Raw genomic sequence first — 14,255 nt, 5'->3', positions numbered from 1 at the left:
GCAGTATTCAAGGAGTGCAGCACTGTCGGTGTATCAGTGCTGAGGGAATGCCGCACTGTTGGTGTGTCAGTGCTGAGGGAGCGCGGCACTGTCAGAGGATCAGTGCTGAGGGAGCGCCGCATTGTCGGAGGGTCAGTGCTGAGGGAGTGTAGCACTGTCAGAGGATCAGTGCTGAGGGAGTGCCGCATTGTCGGAGGGTCAGTGCTGAGGGAGTGTAGCACTGTCAGAGGATCAGTGCTGAGGGAGTGCCGCATTGTCGGAGGGTCAGTGCTGAGGGAGTGTCACACTGTCGGAGAGTCAGTGCTGAGGGAGTGTCGCACTGTTGGAGGGTCAGTGCTGAGGGAGTGCCTCGCTGTCAGAGGGCCAGCGCTGAGGGAATCTGCAGTGTTGGTGTTGCTACCTTTAAATAGAACCTAAAGTCCAGAGAACCAACATCATAAGAATCAAATTAAATGGTCATGTTTGTGAATTCTTGCTGTGCAAGAATTGCCTGTCACATTTCTGATTCTACAGCAGTTACTAGATTTTGGGATTTGCTTCCTTGTCCAGGTGGTACTTGTCACCATCCCAAGGTGGAAGGTGCTATAGCAGTGTAGTCTGTCTGTGAGGTTGGTGGAAAATAATGGAGAGGACAGGGTGAGCAAATTTAGGGCAAAGGCTGAATAATTTGATGAGATGGTGGGAGCAGTTATCACTCATCGGTAAGCAATAGCAATTTCCCCACCCCCATATAGGCTCCAGTCAGCATCTTCTATGAACCACTTCTGAAACTCTCTCGATTGTCTGATCTGTCATCGCTGTCTGATTTCAGTCTTTGAACAGAACAGATAGTTCTGAAATGAGTCGTACATTGAGTGGCAGTTTGATTTTATTACTGTTCATAACCGTTATAAATTTTACATTGATTAACGGGCCTGCTAGTATCACTGGTAAGTCCAGCATTTGTTGCCTATCCTGAATTGCCCCTGAGGTTAGTGGCTTGTTCAACCATTCCAGAGGGCAGATGTGAGTCCATGAGATTGCTGTTGATCTGGAGTTACATGTAGGACCAGATCCTTCCCTAAAAGACATCAGTGAACCAGATGGGTTTTCATGACAATCTGGTAATTTATGTAAGAGTCAAGAGAAGAAGGAGGCCATAGAGCCCCTCAAGCCTGCTCCACCATTTAATACCATCATGGCTGATCTCATCTCAGCCTCAACTCCACTTTCCTGCCCACTCTCCATGACCATTACTTATTAAAAATCAGTCTATCTCCTCCTTAAAATTACCCAATGTCCCAGCATCAGCCACACTCTGGGCAGTGAATTCCATAGATTCACAAACCTTTGAGAGATTATTTTCTCCTCATTTCTGTTTTAAATCTGCTGTCCCGTATCCTAAAATCATGCCCACTCGTTCTAAGTTACCCCACATGAGGAAACATCCTCTCCATGTCTACTTTGTCAATCCCCTTTAGCATCTTATATCCCTCAGTTAGATCTCCTCTCGCCCTTATAAACTTCAGAGAGTAGAGGCTTCACTTGCTCAAACTCTCTTCATAAGACAAAGCTCTCACCTCTGGAATCAATGTAGTGAACTGCCTCCAATGAAGCTACACCCCTCCTCAGGTAAGGGGACCCAAACTATATACAATACTCCAGGTGCAGTGTCATGGAATCCCTACAGTGCAGAAAGGAGACATTTGGCCCATTGAGTCCACACCAAACCTCCAAAAAGGATCCCACCCAGACCCACCCTCCTCCCTATCCTTGTAACCTTACATTTCCTGTGGTCAATCCATCCTAACCTGCACATCTCTGGACACTTTAGCATGGCCAATCCACCCTAACCTGCACATCTCTGGACACTGTGGGGCAACTTAGCATGGCCAATCCACCCTAACCTGCACATCTCTGGACACTGTGGGGCAACTTAGCATGGCCAATCCATCCTAACCTGCACATCTCTGGACACTTTAGCATGGCCAATCCACCCTAACCTGCACATCCCTGGATACTATGGGGCAAAATTTAGCATGGCCAATCCACCCTAACCTGCACATCTTTGGACTGTGCACCCAGAGGAAACGCATGCAGACAGGGGGAGAATATACACAGAAAGTCACCCAAGGCTGGAATCGAACCTGGGTCCTTGGCGCTGTGGAGCAGCAGTACTAAGCACTGAGCCACTCTGTCCTCAGTGATGCTATATAGAGTCTGATGCTCACTGTTTCTAAGGCTAGTTTTGTTTTTGCAGTTTTATTTAATTTTCTCCACAATTTTGCCCAGATTACAGCTCATATCCCAGAGTTCGTAACCTTGGCCTATGAATCACACAGCCAGTAACAGCCCATGGCACTGCCTGCAGCTGAGCTACCACAGCTCCAAATATTACAGTGTCATGGGGGTCGGTAAGCTCAGTTGGCTGGAGGGCTAGTTTGCGATATAGAATGATACCAACTGCATGGGTTCAATTCCTGCACTGGCTGATATTGACATGAAGGATTCTCCTCCTCAACTTCTCCCTTCGCCTGAGTCTTAGTGTTCCTGTGGTTCAACACACCATCAGAGAGTTGTCTCTTTCTACTAACTCTGAGAGACTATGATGACTTTGTCTTTATAATACCCCATGTACATTATATGTCAAAAGGAGCTGATTGGGAACATAAATCAAAGAATTCTGGAGATCTGAAACATAAACAGCAATTGCTTGAAAAACTCAGCAGGTCTGGCAGCATCTGTGGAGAGAGATGGTAGAGTTAATCTTTCAAGTTTGGTGTCTTAACCAGCTCTGATGAAGAGTCATTGGACTTGAAATATTAACCCTGCTTTCTGCTCTCAAAAGCTGCATGATAGCAGAAAATGTATTTTAAAGTGTCCAGAGGCTTTGATAGGTTAGATATTGAGACGATGGTTTTATTTCTAAGACAGTTGGAGCAGGGGGTCACCAATCTAAGAGGGTGCTTCATCAATCCAGTGGGGAATTGAGGGGAAATGTCTTCCTCCAGAGAATGGGGAGAGGATGAAGCTCTCTCCCACACAGAGGGGTCCAAGTGAATGGTGTTGGTATGTTTATGGGGAAGATGCATGTGGCAGAAGGGAATGGTGACTGGGGCAGGGGTGGTTTGTGTGGAGCAGAAAGATCAGCAGGGAGTGGAGGGGCTGAATGGCTCATTTCTGGAAGATTCCACATCACAATTCTCACAACAAGGAAGGTTCCTGTGGAATGTGTCATATTACAGTTCAACCTTTGAGACTGAAGGAGGAAGGCAAGAAGCAGCGAGTGTGGCTTGCCTACTCGTTGATCAATGTTCAACCCAGGTGGTTGTGTAATAAATAAATGACTTCTGTCTTTTGATTAATTATTGAATAGCACTTCTCACCTCAAACTTAAACATCAAAGCACAGCTCCAAAAATACTTTCACTTTCATATGTAAACAGTAACCTGACTTCAGATGTTGAATTAGAATGATTCAGGAAGGTCAGGGCCTGGCCAACTTGAGACTCGGTAACAGACACCAAGAAGCTTCCACCTCCCCAATTAACCTCAGTGTCATTGAGATTAAAAGACGTTAAATCTTCACACCCACCTCTGGTCAGAAGTGCCAAGTGGATGATCCATCTTGGCCTCCTTTAGTGGTCCCCAGCATCACAGATACCAGTCTTCAGCCAATTCAATTCACTTCTTAGTAAGGTGGTTAAGAAGGCATAGAGGCTTAGAGTTTCAGAGCAGGGACGTAAGGCTGGAACTATATACAACGTTGGTTAAGCCACAGCAACAGTACTGTGTGCAGTTCTGGAATCCAGATTATGGGAGGGGTGTGATAACACTGGAAGGGGTACAGAGGAGATTTATCAGGATGGTGTCTGGACTGGAGAATTTCAGTGATGAAGAGAGTTTGGACGGACTGGGGTTGTTTTCCTTAAAGCAGAGGAGATTGAGGGGGAACATGATTGAGGTGAATAACATTATAAGGAGCATAGACAGGAAGGAAGATTTCCCATTGATAGAGGGATCAGTGAGCCCGGGCATAGATTGAAGGGAATGGGAAGGAGATTTAGAGGGGATGTGAGAAAAATCTTTTCACCCAGAGAGTGGTGGGATCTGGAACTCACTGCCTGTGGTGGTGGGAGAAGGAGGAACCAGCATCACATTGATGAAGGATTTAGATGTGCACCAGTGATGCCAAGCCTTACAACACTCAGTGCTAGCAAATGGGATTAGAATAGTTATGTAGATGTTATTGACCAGCACAGACTCAATGGGCCTTTTTCTGTGCTGTAGATCTCTCTGACATTAAGTGATGTCATAAAACAGTTGGAGACACTGGATACTGCAAAGGCAATTGGTCCTGACAATATTCCAGCAATAATGCTGAAGACCTGTGCTCCAAAACTTGCCTCTCCCCTAGCCAAGCTGTTCCAGTACAGTTACAACACTGGCATCCACCCAACAATGTGAAAAATTGCCCAAGTATGTCCTGTACGCAAAAAGCAGGACAAATCCAACCCAGCCAAGTACCACCCAGATTATCCACTCCCTCCACCATCAACCCTCAGTACATATTGCTGCTACTACCTAGAAGAGGCTGTGCAAACATTCACAGAAAAGCTTTAGACAGACTTCCAAACAAATGATCACTTCCATCTAGAAGGACAAGGGCAGCAGATACATGGAACACCACCCCCTGCAAGCTCTGCTCCAAGCCACTCACCATCCTGACTTGGAAATATATTGTCGTTCCTTCAGTGTCGCTGGGTCAAAATCTTGGAATTCCCTCCCTAAGGGCATTGTGGGTCAGCCAACAGCATGTGGACTGTAGCAGTTCAACAAGGTAGCTCGCCCCCATCATCACAAGGGGGCAACTAGGGACGGGCAATTAATGGTGGGCCCAGCCAGCAATGCCCACATGCTGTGAGTGAATAAAAAAGACACTGCATAGTCTCAAACCTGCTGAATATGGAATGTGGAATCTTTACTGCAGTGAAAGTTAACACCGTTATTAGAGGAAAGTTGCATGTAGTCAGGTTCCATCTAATTTCCCTTTTGCTGGACACAATGGACTTGTTGCACTCCATGGTCCTTTTAAAATTATCACGCAGCCACCCATGTAGGTGGCCATCTTATAAGAAGCATTACCCACATTTGGCACATTGAATGCAAGTGGGGTTACCTCCTGCAGCAGCTCAATGGAGCAACTCTGATCATGTTAATCCTGTGTCTCACTCTCTCAGCCAGACAGCAGTCTCAGGCTGTGGGCCTAACTCCCAGTTATAATGGCCCAGTGTCTGACAGGATCTCACACCCGACAGATGTTGTTGCCTCTTACTCTGAAGGTAAACAATAGGAGCTGAGGCTTGGGGAAACACAAGGTCAAACCTTGCCCCCCATCCAACAACAGTTTATGTTTATTCAGCACCTGTAACAACAGTAGCCATGCCAAGGCACTTCACAGGGGGCATTATGAAATCAAAATCGATACCTAACTACAAAAAGGAGATATTAGAGGACCAGGTAATCTTGAGTGGAGTCAAAAAAGTCAGTATTAAGGTACATCTTAAAAGAAAAAGAGAGAGAGAAAGGCGGAGAGGTTTAGAGGGTGAGAATTATGGAACTTAGGGCCAAAGCAGTTGAAGGACAGTCTCAATAGCGGAGGGATTAAAATCAGGGAAATGCAAAACTCTGGTGGTGGAGAGTGCAGAGGGCTGTGAGGTTGAGGAGAGATAGGGAGGGGTGAGGCCAAAGAGTGATGAGATTGTTAAACATGAGGTCTTGCTGGAGTAGGAGCCAATGTGGGTGAGCCAGCAGAGAGGGGGTTGGTTGAATCAGTCTGAGAATGATACAGTACATCAGCCCATCATGCCTGAAAGAGCTATCCAATTAATTCCAATCCACTGCTCTTTCGCCATTAGTTTTCACATTTCCCCTTTTCCAGTATTACTCCAATTCCCTTTGGGAAAGTTCCTGTTGAATCTGCTTCCACTCCCCTTTCAGGCAGCATGTCCCAGAACACAATTCACTGTGTCAAAAACATTCTCCTTCTCTCCCACCTCTGGTTCTTATACTTCAATCAGTGTCCCTCTGGTCACTGACCCTCCTGTCCCGGATACATCTTTGCCTTATTGATTCGATCCAAACCTACATCATCTTGGATATTTCAATTAAATTCCCCCTTAACCTTCTCTGCTCTGAGGAGAACAAGCCCAGCATATCCAGTCTCTCCCCATTCACTGAACATCCCTGTCTCTAGGTCCGTTCCTCTAAATCTATCTTCTCAGCCTCTCCATGAACTGGGATGTTGTTCCGAAGATGAGGAACCCAGAATGAAATCTCCCTGTGTGCAGAGTCCACCCAATAGACTGGGAACAGAGACTGGAATGTACCCAGCTGGAGAGACCAATCTCCAGATCTCTCCCTCTCTCTTACTTACATGCACTCCCGCTCAGACTCATTCCCTCTACTTCTCTTTGCTCCTTTAAGATATTGCATAATAATCTCTCTTGTTTGATCAAGTTTTCTGAGAAAGAGAGAGGGAATAACAAAGATGAAGAAGAGTACAGCAAAGGAGCCAGGGATGATTAGAAAGAGAGACAAAGAGAAAAACAAGGAAAAAGAGACAGAGAGAAACAGATGGGGGTCACAGAGAGTGAGACTGAAAAGAGAATGGGACAGTGAGAAGGGAGAGTAAAGTAAGGAGACAGTGAGAAGAGAAAGAGTGAGAAGAAAGAGAGAGAGACAGTGACAGACAGAGAGATACAGAGAAACAGAAAAAGAGAGAGACAGTGTTTTCTTCACATGAAGACAATTCACCGGCACCTCTCTAACGACAGATTTTTTACACTCTCTGATTGGGCTGGGGTTTTGAATGGGGTTGGGTCTGGGCCTGAGCTCTACACAATGAAGGCATTGTGTGACTGAGGGAGACACATTGAAACAAGGGCCATTTGCCAAGTTGCTTCACTGCATAATCCCACTTGTCGCTAACCCAAATCTCAGGGTGCTTAGTGCTAGAACCTTATTAAATATTACTCTGTGTCCTCAATGATGAGGATGCCTATCTCTCCTTCAAGAATAATACATGCGCCCTCCTCATTTCATTGTTGGGGGGGGAGGGAATGGATTGGAGGGGCTGAAGGAGAGAAAGGACGAAAGGGTCTAATTAGAATGTGTGTCCATCTGCGCTGGCATTGTAACCCAGCAAAGAGCAGTCACAGCAAGACGTGCCCTGACAGCCTCAGACATGATGATTAGTCACACAGTATTAATCTGAGGTCTAACAATAGACCCCAAAGTCCAACCAAACTCCAGCTGTCAGCCACTGAAAGAATGAGAGAAAAACAGATTTAAAGATTGAAGCGTTGGCAAGGCGGTGGGGGGCGGGGGGTGCAGGTTTGCCTGAGTGGTGTGGCTTGGCTTTCGCTTATTGAAAGGGATGCTTTGGGACTTTGTCTGGTAATTGCTCATGGCCCTGGCTGGGGCACGAGGGAGGGAGGGAGGCTGTATGTGTGGAAGAGTTTAGATACGGAACAGTGAGTGACACAATGTGTGATCCTTACAGTCAACAGATGGTAGGACGATGCGTCGCGGGGCTGGAAATCAAAATGTTTGTCGATCCACAATGCAGTTTTTTTTAAAACAATTCACCCTCTGAATTAATCGAACACTGGACCAAGAGGTTAGCTTCTCCACCTCCCTCAGCTTCTCCTTGCCCCGTACCTCTTAGTCCCAATTCAAAGCAAAGATTAACATTTTTAAATCTGACACAGAAATTCTCAGCATGGAAACAAGCCATTCGGTCCTTCTACTCGGTGATGTCTTTCTGCTCCACATGATGCTCTTCCTCCTACCCGATCTTCAGTTCACTGTCTTCCCATTTCCTCCCATTCCTTTCCCCCTCATGTTCATCCAGTTTCCCTGTTAAACAATTCCCATTGCCCACTCTGTCTGGGGGCAAGATCCATATTATCTCCAATTGGTTTGTGATTCTCATATTAATGACCCACTATTTCTGTCCTCCATGTTAAACTGACCCATTTCTTTCAACATTAGGAAGATCTCTATCAGGTTATCCTTAAGCTTCACCTTTACATCTTTTGCAATCCCTCAGCGATGGCAAGACACAAGGCACTGCTCGGCAGTTACATAAATATCATGCTGCATTTAACCTTGTGACTGACCCACAAGATAACAACATTGAGATGAGATGTTCAATTCGCACTGCAACAGTTGGAAACTGTACAATTTGTAAAAACCCAGCAGAGAACCCAATGAAATCCTAACCGGGTCTCTAATGAAAACCCAGTCAGGTAATTGATAAAAACCAAACCAGGACCCCAATAAAAACCCAACTGGGTAATCGATAAAAATCCAACCAGGACCCCGATAAAAACCCAACTAGGTAATCGATAAAAATCCAACTGGGTAATCGATAAAAACTCAACCTAGTAACTGAAAAACCCAACCGGGTAATCGATAAAAATCCAACCGGGACCCCGATAAAAACCCAACCGGGTAATCAATAAAAACTCAACCCAGTAACTGATTAAAAACCCAACTGGGACCCCAATAAAAACCCATCCAGGTAATCGATAAAAATCCAACCGAGGCCCCGATAAAAATCCAACCGGGACCCCGATAAAAACCCAACCGAGACCCCGATAAAAACCCAACCGGGATCCCGATAAAAACCCAACCAGGACCCCGATAAAAACCCAAACCCGTCCCCAATAAAAACTCAAACTGGGATCCCGATAAAAATCCAACCGAGACCCCGATAAAAACCCAACCGGGACCCTGATAAAAACCCAACCGAGACCCGGATAAAAACCCAAACAGGGACCCCGATAAAAACTCAAACAGGGTCCCCGATAAAAACCCAACTGGGTCCGCAATAAAATCTCAAACAGGGACCCCGATAAAAACCCAAACGGGTCCCCGATAAAAACCCAACCCCGTCCCCGATAAAAACTCAAACTGGGATCCCGATAAAAATCCAACCGAGACCCCGATAAAAACCCAACGGGTCCCCGATAAAAACTGAAACAGGGACTCCAATAAAAACCCAAACGGGTCCCTGATAAAAACCCAACCGGGACCCCGATAAAAGCCCAACCGGCACCCTGATAAAAACCCAACCGGACCGCAGTAAAAACCCAACTGGGACCCCAATATAAACCCAACCAGGTAATCGATAAAAACCCAAACTGGGACCCCGATAAAAATCCAACCGAGACCCCAATAAAAATCCAACCGAGACCCCAATAAAAATCCAACCGGGAGCCCGATAAAAACCCAACCGGGTCCCTGATAAAAACACAACAGGGACCCCAATGAAAACCCAATTGGGACCCTGATAAAAACCTAACCAGGACCCCGATAAAACCCCAACCAGGTAATCAATAAAAACTCAACCTGGTAACCGATAAACACCCAACCAAGTAACCAATAAAAGCTCAACCGGGTAACTAATAAAAGCCCAACCAAGACCCCGTTAAAACCCAAGCAGGTTACTAATGTCTGTGAGGGAAGGAAGCCAACAAATTTGGAAGTGAACATTCGCCATCATCAAGGATTCAAAAAATATAAAACTCAATCCACCAATCATGGTAACACCCCAACACCACAACCCTCCAACACCAACAATGCTTTCTGCCCAAGACAACCTTGCCCAACCTAGAAAACCATCCTGTAATAAAGTCCTTCTAACAAAATCTCACAACACAACCGACTGTTCTAGTGGCCTCCATTGAATCACAACACACAGAGATTATTTGTCCAATCACATCACTACAGAACTGTATCAGGTCTTTGAAAGGAAACCTCTACCTGCTCCTTCCTTCCTGTTCCAAGATTCTTTGGAGCTAATTGTTGCTCTGCTCTTGAGAAAGGAGCTAGGTTTGTGAGCCTCTAGTAAATGGTTTAAGATTTTCTACTGTTCAATTTTAACACAGTGCACAAGTTGAGAGTAAAGTTAATAAAAGTTGATTGAATAAATAAAAGGGAAAATAAATAAGTGAATAAGCTAACTAACTGATTCAGATTCATTGAGGATAGTAGCTCACCTGGTGTATCAAGACTGAAACATGTGGGACATTCTGGATGCCAGGATAAAAAAACTTTGTGGGAAGTGTTTGAAGTTCAAGCAGCTTTAGCTCAGAGTTTGAGAACTGGATCTGAACTACAGGCTTTGCAGGGGGATGGTAACCTGGATTCTTTGTTTGGAGATACGATGGGTGGATGAAACTTTGAGTGAGGTGGGTAACAGGACACAGAGGTCAGGACTGCAAGAGCATCAGCCTTTGTAATTGCCTAATAGATTTGAGGTTCTCTTGGCCTGTTTGGATGAGATGAGGGTTACAGAGGGGCTGTGTAAACTAAACATGTTACTGAGAACCATTCAAGTGGCGGGAACCACGAGGAATGTAATTGTAGCAGGTGATTGTACAGTCAGAAGGATTGGCACGATTCTCTGCAGCAAAGAGCAAAAGTCTAAATGGCCGTATTGTGCGTCTAGAACAAGGGTCACGCTCAGGACATTTGCTTAGTGTCAGAGAGGAACTTGCAGCAAGAGGGGGAGGATCCCATGGTTGTGGTCCATATATCCACCAATGACATAGGCAGAACTAGGAAAAAGGTTCTATACAGAGAGTTATGAGGAACTAGGTTGTAAATTAAAAGTCAGAATCTAAATTCTGGATTATTACCTCAGCCCCAATTGGTATTGGGTATGTAAAATTAGACAGATAAATACATGGCTCAAAGACTGGCATGGGAGAAGTGGGGGCTGTCAATCTACACCTGAATGTAACTGGCCACTGTTCTTGTGAACCACAGACCTATGGGAGTGGAGAGGACTTTAAACTAAAGAGTGGGTGCAAAGGATCAGATGTGGAAAGCTCTGGCAAATCAAAGAGTAAGGACAAGGTAAGAGAGGTAAATAGTAAAATTGGAAACGCGGGTCAGAGAATGACTCAAAGAGCAGAGAGAAAATCTTGGAATGCACAATCAAGATTAGATGTTACAAAGATAACAAAAAGACAAAACTAAAAGCTCTGTATCTGAATGTGCATAGCCTTCATTACAAAGTAATGATAGCGCACATTGAAGGAAATGAATGTGAGTGATAGACATTGGAGGCATGGCTTCAGGGTGATAAAGATTGAGTCTTGATTATTGAAGAGTATATGACTTCCAAGAAATATAAGAAGCTCTGTAAAGCTGGAAGGGTAGCACTGTTAATAAAGGACAACATACGTGCAATGTTTGAGGATGATGTTGGTTCATGAGTTCAGGATATAGAATCTGTTTGGGAGGAAATGAGGAATGCTAGTGAAATAAATCGCTTGTGGATATGCTGTATACGTCCCTAACTGTAACCAGCATAGGGCATACAAAACAAACAAACTGAGTGGTTCTGGTAAAAGGATAGCAATAATCATGGGGTGACTTTAATCCATGTGTAAACCAGAAAAATAAAGTTGGCAGTAATAGCCTGGATTTGGAATTCATAAAGATTTCAAGATTGTTTCTTACAGCAACACATTCTGGAACCAATCAGAAAGCTGCTTCTATTAGACAAGATATTGTGTAATGTGACAGGATAGATGAATAATCTCAAATGAAAAGCACACCCTGGGAAATGGCAATCACAATAAGATTGAATTTTGCATTCAGTTTTAAAGGGAGAAGTTAGGGTCAAAGGGCAATATTTTAAGCTTCATAAGGGCAAATATGTAGGCATGAAAGCTGAGCTAGCTAAAGTGAACTGGGGTGCTAGGTCAGATTGATAGATGCATATTTAAGAGAATATTCCAGAATACTCTAAGTATATTCTAACTATAAAGAAAAATTTTCAAGAGAAGGTTCAACTTCCTCATGGTAGTGTCCTAGGCCCAACCATCTTCAGCTGCTTCATCAATGACTTTCCCTCCATCACAAGGTCTGAAGTGGGGATGTTCACTCATGATTGCACAATGTTCAGCACTTTTAGCGACTCCTCAGATCCTGAGGCCGTCCATGTTCAAATGCAACAACATCCAGAAAATATCCAGGCTTGGAACATTCATGCCACATAAATACCTGGCAATGACCATCTCCAATAACAGACAAGCTAATCACTGTCCCTTGACATTCAATGCTGTTACCATCACTGAGTCCCCCACATCCTGAAGGTTAGCATTGACCAGAAAGGATAACTGGACTCACCACATAAACAGTAACTACAACAGCAGATCAGAGCTGAGTAACATTGCTGTGAATAACTCACCTCCTGACTCCCCAAAGTCTGTCCACCATTTACAAGGCACAAGTCAGGAATGTGATGGAATACTCCCCACTTGCCTGGATGGGTGCAGCTCCAACAATACTGATGAAGCTCAACATCATCCAGGACAAAGCAGCTCACTTGATAGGCACCACATCTACAAAAATTCACTTATTCCATAACTGACACTCAGTAGCAGCAGTGTGTACTATCTAACAAGGTGCACTGCAGAAATTCACCAAATTAGACAGTACCTACCAAGCCCATGATTACTTCCATCTAAAAGGACAAGGTCAGTAAATACATGGGAATATCAACATATACAAATTCCCCTCCAAGCCACTCACCATCCTAACTTGGAAATATATTGCCTTTCCTTCAGTGTCATTGGGTCAAAATTCTGCAAGTCCCTCTCTAAGGGCATTGTGGCTCAACTTGCAGCACATGTACTGCAACGGTTCAAGAAGGCAGCTCACCCCCACCTTCTCAAGGGGTAATTAGGCATGGCCAATAACTGCTGGCCAAAGCCAGCAACACCCATGTCCCATGAATAAATAAAGAAATTTCCATGATTAGCTAAAGAAATCCTGGTCAGCATCAAATTTATGGAAAACTCATAAAACTGTGCAAAGGTGAGTGTAAGATCAGGTGACTGCTCAGAATATGGCAGTGAATAACTGGAAGGTTAATCAAGATGAGAAAGTTAGAAAGGGGAAGGTAACTGGAGGTGTATAAAGAAATGGCAAGAATATCAACAGGTATTTACAAAGTAAAAGAGTGAATGTTGGTCTTGTAGAGAGTGAGAATGGAGAGTTAATAATAAATACATGGCAGCTGAATGAGTTTCTGTCTTCATTATCAAAGCCCATTCCAGGAGTAGCTGTAAACCAGGAGGTGGGGAAGGAGACAGGATCTTAGAGAAAGTCCAATCACAAGGGAAGTGGTGCTGATCAAACAGGTGGAGCTGTGGCTGACACATCTTTGGGTCCAAATGGACATTGTCCTCAGTTTATGAAAGAGGTATACTGAGGTAGGAGATAGTTGGTGTTAACTTTTCAAACTTCCCTTGATTCAGGAAACACTCCATCAGACTGAAAAGTAGCAGTTTATTGGAGTAATTTGAAAGAGTAACATGTGTTATAGATAAAGGAGAGCCTGGAGTTACACTGGAGTTGGATCTCCAGAAAACATTCGATAAAGTTACTTTGGAAAATAAAATGTTATGGGGTAGGGATAACATTTTGGATAGAAATGCAGATGATACTAGGATTAGTAGAGAAATATGTTGTGAAGAAGACACAAAGAAATTACAGACGGATAGAAGTAGGCTGAGTGAGTGGGAAACAGCCTGGCAGATGGGAGTATGGTGTGGAAAATGTCAAATATTTCACTTAGGAAGGGAGACTTTTTAAAAAATCAGTGTTGCTTAAATGGAGAATAACTGCAGAATTCCAAGGTACAGAGGAATCTCTGTGTTTGAGTGCATGAGTTACAAAATATTAGTGTGAAACTACAGCAAGTAACCAAAAAAACAAATGGGAAGCTATCACTTGTTATGAGAGGAATGCAATATAAAAGTAAGGAGGTTTTGCATCAGTTATACAGGGCATCGGTAAGGTCACATCTTGAACATTGTGTGCAGTTTTGATCTCTTGATTTAAAGAAGAATGCAAATGTACTGGATATGGTTGAGAAGTGGTTTCCCAGATTGAGAGCTGGAATGAGTGTGTTGCTGTCTGGGGAATAGTTGGACAGGCTGGGCTTGTTTCCACTGAAGTTTAGAAGAGTGAGGGGTGATTTGATGGAAGTCTATAAGATGCTGAGAGGTCTTGACAAGATGGTTGGGGAAAGGATGTTTCCTCTTGTGGGTCAGTCCAGATCCAGGGGGGCATTGTTTTAAAATGAGGGGTGACCTTTTCAGGACACAAGGAGGGGAATGTTTCTCTCAGAAGCTTGTGTGACTTTGAGACTCTCTACCTCAGAATGTGGTGGAAGTGGGTCATTAAATA

At 44.3% G+C, this 14,255-nt stretch overlaps 1 protein-coding gene across 1 annotated transcript in view; it reads right to left on the bottom strand.

The window, feature by feature from the left end:
* notch1b (notch receptor 1b) overlaps positions 1-14,255 on the bottom strand; it is a 112,183-nt gene that overhangs the window by 88,521 nt on the left and 9,407 nt on the right. The window lies entirely within an intron of this gene.

This window comes from Chiloscyllium plagiosum, unplaced genomic scaffold (assembly GCF_037043375.1).
Source record: "Chiloscyllium plagiosum isolate Xiang-an unplaced genomic scaffold, Cpla_swu_hap1 HiC_scaffold_21, whole genome shotgun sequence".
NCBI lineage: Eukaryota > Metazoa > Chordata > Chondrichthyes > Orectolobiformes > Hemiscylliidae > Chiloscyllium > Chiloscyllium plagiosum.
The sequence above is the reverse complement of the archived record's forward strand: the minus strand, read 5'-3'. Positions and strand labels throughout refer to the sequence as shown.